The sequence below is a fragment of the Homalodisca vitripennis genome, chromosome 7 (genome assembly GCF_021130785.1).
Source record: "Homalodisca vitripennis isolate AUS2020 chromosome 7, UT_GWSS_2.1, whole genome shotgun sequence".
Taxonomy (NCBI): Eukaryota; Metazoa; Arthropoda; class Insecta; order Hemiptera; family Cicadellidae; genus Homalodisca; species Homalodisca vitripennis.
The window spans coordinates 122,499,797-122,506,398 of NC_060213.1; positions in this window are offsets into that span (position 1 = coordinate 122,499,797).

Below are 6,602 nucleotides of genomic sequence, written 5' to 3' on the forward strand. Positions count from 1 at the left end.
GTGGGATTCGTATCTTAGAGAACTTGCCCAGATGGTGTGGCACCATCCACAGCTCTACGATCTTTTCATTCACCTCTGGCAACTATATATGTTGTAACTCTCACACATATAACAAGATTCTTGTCTTGTTTTACCCGCCAGACCCCCCTCTCCTCTTCCTACCAACCCTCCTCTTCCTAATAGCCCACCTCCACTTCCTACCAGCCCTCCTCTTCCTAACAGCCTCCCCTCCACTTCCTACCAGCCCCCGGTTTCCTAACAGCCTCCCCTCCACTTCCTACCAGCCCCCGTTTTCCTAAAAGCCTCCCCTCCTCTTCCTACCAGCCCCCTTTTTCCTAACAGCCTCCTCTCCACTTCCTACCAGCCCCCGTTTTCCTAAAAGCCTCCCCTCATCTTCCTACCAGCCCCCGTTTTCCTGACAGCCTCCCCTCCACTTCCTATTCAAAGTTACCTTTTCCAGATTGAAAAAGGACTTAACAATGTTTTCATTTTTGAAATTTATATTTTAACTAAATGTCCATGAAGCAAATAAAAATTCTCAGTTTTTGTCTACATTTTTGCTCTTTTTCCAATGATCAAATAATAGATAATTTTTCCTTGTGTTTTTTATTTTGTAAACTTTGAAATACTCTACAAGTCAATTTCGTATATACAGTATTTGTATTTGGAGCAAATGTAAGATTTAATGTACCCTTGCATTCTTTAGAACTTTTTGCGAACTATGAAATGCTTTACAAGTCAGTTTTTTCATTTAGTATATACAGTATTTGTATTTGGAGTGACATGTTTGTCTACCGCACACAAAGTGTTGATTGGGAAGTATCATTTTATATTGTTAAAAGATCCTATAATTCAGAAATGCTCTGTAAGTTTGCTTTGTCTATCTGGAACTGTTCATAAATTAGCAGAGAGGTAGAAGTTTTTATGTAGGCTGTATGTTGTACAAAACAAAAGAATTTCCATCTCATACTCTTAAACATTTAAGGGAAATATCAACTAGTTTTTAGATTATACACAGCTCTATCGTTTTATGGGTTTTAATTATAGCTATTGATGTTTTATTGCAGCCTGAGACAGTATTCATGCCATGGAAACTGCCGTCATGACAACACTGAAGAGGACTCTGACAGTTCCGATAGTGATGTGCAAATTTTGGAAATCAAACAAGGATCTTCGAACCTAAGGTTTTTTGAAGAACAAAAGTGAACCAAAGAGGCGAAAGGACAGGTTAAATTTGAAGAAGCGACTCCCAAGTTGACCCCACGGACATTGTTCTAAGTGCAGAAAAGACTCTTGATCCTAGAGACATTCCAAAGGAAGTGAAAACTTAACTTACACCTAAGAATTGGTTTATCGTGTGAAAATTTAGTATGTTAAGATTACAATAATAACTGTGTTCCTGTTCTTATTTAAGAGGCTAAATTTTGTTTTCAAAAATAATCTTGTGAGCTAAACAAGATCAGCCTGATAGACTCTTTGCTTATGTTTTAGTTGTTTTTGTTAGTGATACATTCTTTGTAAACAGGTGGCAGAAGGTCAGAAAGTGGCAAACAAATTGAAGCACAAACAAAAAATTTTTATAAATGTATCCTCAAAAAGTGTTTAATGTAACTACGAGTAATAAGAATACACCTTGAACACTTTTGTATTTTTTATTGGTACGATGTACATTTAGGATTCGAAGAATCCATCTTCAGTTACTTGTATTGGTTAAGGTAATAAGAGAAATAATATAAATAATTAGACCTAATTGACATATGTTTTAACTACGTAGGTGGCTAAATTTTGTCTTTAATTTGTATAGTTTAAAAGTCTATCAAATAATACATTTTTTGTTATGAAATCTTTGTCATTTAATAACACATTAGGGTTAATTTTGGCCCTTTTGTAAATTTCAAAATATTCTAAAGTTGACTATAGGGGACTTTTTTTGCATGTGTGTAAAATTTAAGATTGTTTTCGACGTTTGTGTATGTATGGCCGGTGTTATTGAAGTGGTCAGAATATTTTGAATTTGATGTCTTCAATGCTTTTATATGTTCATTAAATCTAATTTTGAAGGATCGGACTATATTAGACAAACCGGCCGATCCTTATTAGTTGAATAAAATCATATTGGTTTTTAATAATAACTTTGTTTTTGGATGTCTTCGAATGAACATGACAAGATTTCAGGAGTCAAATCTAAAACAGCATCCGATCCCAGACGATGCACTAAGAGGAAGGTGAACTAGAGTTAACTCAACATTTACATGAAATAAAGCCTTTCCACTGTGTAAAGCTACTTTATGTGTAGAAAACTTTATTTAGTTTGCTCAATAGCAGTAGTACAGTACCTCATTTATACTGATAATTGGGTCTACAACTGAAAATTCATTAAAAACACAATAAATTAGAGATAATTAGGAGTTTATTTTGTAAATACAACATTAAAAGAGAGCAAATTTGTTATTTTGTTTTACAAAGATCAACTATATAGAAAACAAATTAAATAACAAATGCAAAGAAATGTTGCTTATTATTTCATCAAAATCAAAACTCAGACAGTGTTTTTGTTTGACGTTGGTACACTGCTTCTAGGAATTCATCATCATCATCATCATCATCATCATCGTCAGACGTTTCCGTTCTCACGGGTCGTCATACACAGCCTCCTCCACTTTAGTCTATCGTTCCAGGTCTCCTCTTCATCCACCTGTATTTTCTGTAGTCCCCTTCTCTCTATGTCTTTCCACACTTGGTCCTCCCATCTTCCTCTCGGTCTTCCTCTTGGTCTTCTTCCTCCTTCCTCCTTCTCCAGTGCTATTCTAGGCATTCTATTATCTCCCATCCTCTTCACATGCCCCATCCACTGTATTCTTCTTCCTTCCAATTCCTTGCTTCTAGGAATTGCCACTCAAAATAAACCGGTCTGCCTATACCGTTACATCAGAATAAGTCATGATGTCTTCCTGTTGCTTCTTATAATTGTTTTCATTCTCCTTTATTACCGTACAAGAACATACTGCCAATACAAATTCTGTAGTGATCATCGGAACAATGCTGTTGTCGTTCTGAAGCCAATCATTTACATCTTACAAATTAACAGTCGTAAAGATTGGCCTATTACAAAAAACATTGTTCATTTGTTATTATATTGTACGCATTATTCTTATCACCAGGCAGAAAAAAATCTAAGTTAGAAATCCAACAAAAATAGTTTAATCTTAAAACAATGTATTTTTGCCACTCTGCAAAATTGATCCAGGTAACTTGATGATCCGGATAAATGAAGTTATACTGTACTTCTTATTTGGTTTTTGGCTGATTTTACTAATTATTTTTGTTTAACAGCGATTGTAAAATTTTCTCCATTTCACATAATTGTCTTCCGCCTTCCTATTGATTCTGCTAAACAACTTATTTTTGCCTTTCCCCACATGAGAATTGTATTTGCACCATTGATTCTTATCACTGTCTGCTCATTCGTTTTTTAAGTGGTACTCTTTGGTGATAGAATAAGAAATAAACACATAACTCTTATAGGAATCAAAGTAGAACATGTTTTGTTTTTCCATACAGTCACAAACTTATGTATAAATAATTGAGTTGTGGTATCAGCTTTTGTGTAAGAACTCAACAACCTTTCCTTTATTCATTCACGATTCGCTTTAAGCAAGAAAATCCTTAAACCTTCTCCTACGATACTGATAATTTGTAATACTTAATACCACCAGATTTTACAAATCATCTATTGTCTTGTATCCTGTAAAATAATATTGTGTGAAGTAGTTACTACACTTCTTAAAAGTCATAATCATAATAGTTTTTAAGATCATAAACCTTAAGACTGTACCAACCTCTAAATAAATCTGTAAATTTTGTTGTAAGTTACTAATTAATGTATTGGATTATTTAATTGCATTAAGTAGCACGCTTGATGAAATGACTATTCCATGTATATAATTTGTTTGAATGTAAATAGAAAAATGTTTTGGAAATAAAAATCTTGGCATTTATCTCTGTTTAGATTGTGCTCTTAACCTAGATTCTTCACTTTACTCGTGGATGTTTTGCTAAAACATCAAACACTGTTTTGATAAGAAATATTACAATCTTGTGTGTAGGCCAGAAATAGACCTAAAATAATAAAAAAATACATTATTGAATTTATAAATAATTTTAATGTTCATATTGCATACAGTTTGTTTTTTAAAAAAAAGAACTAGTTTAAGTTTTTTTATTAATTGGCTAAAAAAAGTGTTGGAAGTGTCACATGTCATCATATCTACTGCTGGATCTAGTTGATAATTGTAGTAATTTGTAATTATCCACAGTAATTAATACAGTGAGGCATCGTCCTTGTTTTTATGTCAACTTATCTCTGAAAAATAGCTACAAGTAAGATATAAAGTAAAAGATACCTGTAATTTACCAAAAAGAAATACTGCGATACAACGGAGTATCAAAGGACACAACAGAAAGTAACAAAGTGTTACCAACCAATCCAACACAGTAACTTCATCACGTGTGTTGCTCTCACATGATAAGAGCGTTATGTGATTGTACTCAGTTTGTTAACAAAATTTGTTTATTCTGTGAATTTATTGCTGCCATAATGGTTGCTATAAAACCAAGGTAAACCTAAGATAAAAACTTAAATTCAGCTACATTCACCCTGAGGTGCCTTTCTACATTTTCCTCAGAACAAGTTCTTAAACTGGGTTACTTAGGCTTATTTGAGTCAAAGTTGAGGCACGGAATAATATTTTTTGGGATTTTCTAGTGTCATCAACTTTAATAGAGTATTCACTCTTCAAAAGAGAGCATTGAGGGTCGTCTGGGGAATGAGATCAGATGAGAGCTGTAGAGAGCGTTTCCGATCTAGTGGGATCCTTACCTTGGCCTCCCTTCTCATTTTTCATTTGACAATGTTTGTTTATCAAAATAAAAATCATTTTCCAAATTTAAATCATGATCATAACACACGGCACAAAAATTACCTAATTTCAGACCGTTTCAGACTCAACCTTTTCAAAAACTCAATTTTTTATTTTGGTCCTAAACTGTACAATTTACTTCCAAATGTAATCAAAATTCAAACAAATTTAAACAGTTTCAAAAATTATTTAAAGACTTAATTGATCGGGAAGGCTTTCTCAGTCTCCACGAGGCTCTCATGATACCCATGTCTTGACTAGACCGATTTTTTTTGCAGTAGGAATAACTTAAAAATGTTACAAGAATTTATTGTTTTTTACCTTTAAATTGTATGCTGTTCTGTTGTTTTTTTAAACTTACTTTTGATACTGATGTTTTGACTTGCGCAGAAAACCTTTGAGTTCTATTGTGTGAATAAATTATTCTTATTCTTAGAATTTTATTTTTACATTTTTACTTCATGACCCCAAAAATCAGTTGAGGACCAAGAGAAACCGGTTTCAAGTCTGTGGGACCTGTGAAGAGGTGTCACTCAGACAGACAGACTGACAGACAAGACACAATTTTAAGAAAGCTGTGTTGTGTTCTTAATAAAGTACGATTTATTTTTAAATATTTCATTATTTTTTAAATAAAAAAATACATACACAGGTGTTTCACTCATCACATCATCGTAGTAAATTTAACAGTTTTTATATTAAAAGTTGACTGCATTTCATGTTTTGAGCATTCCGAAATGACGTTTCATCTCACAGTTGATAGAAGAGTGGACTTAAAACATTTTAAACTATTAAAATTCATAATAAATGTAATCTACTGATGTGCAAAGTAACGAATGTTAGCCACTATAATATAGAATCATTGGACAATAACAACATCGGGGTATGGTACTTTCCAAAATATACGTTTTAATTGTACTTGTCTTAAAAAAAAATTAAAATATTTTTGAAGATTTAAGTTACCTTATGTGTACTAATGCTCTAACTTTTCAAACACTAAAGGGTCTTTTAAAATTCTCCACAATATTTCTACAATAAAATTTAATAAATAAAAATGTGTTGTCTTAAATTCGACATGTAAAAATGTAACAAAAAACTGATTCATATTTTTCTCTTGAGTAATTAATTTTATTCTGATAGTAGGTTGATTTGATATTTTTTTCTTGAGTAATTAATTTTATTCTGATAGTAGGTTGATTAATAAGTAAGTAGTAACTAATTGTGTATTCCATATTTTTATTAAGACGGTTGACTTGAGTTAGCATTTTCAAATCTCCTATTGGAATGTTACGTTGTAAATTTAGTACCACACATTTATAAAGAACTCCAGTTTAATTCTTAAGTGTGGTACGATTTGGTAAATTTTACTCTGTCAGTACGGTCTTCAGGATGTACAAAAAACAGTAAGTATTTTTTAAATATTACTCCATGTCATGTTCCATTAATGCGTATAATATGTATTGTAGTTATAACGTATTTATTTGATTTTTGTCTTGTTAATGTTTGCTCTTGTTATTATTTCTTAAAAGCTAAGATTTATTCACTGGCACTTTACACTGTATACAGTACGTGGTGTTGAACTGATGTACAGATGTGCAGTAGGTAGGTACGTTTGTCTAATTATTTTACGTCATCTCGTTGTTACATCACATTATAAATTATTTATTGCTACAGTAACTGAAA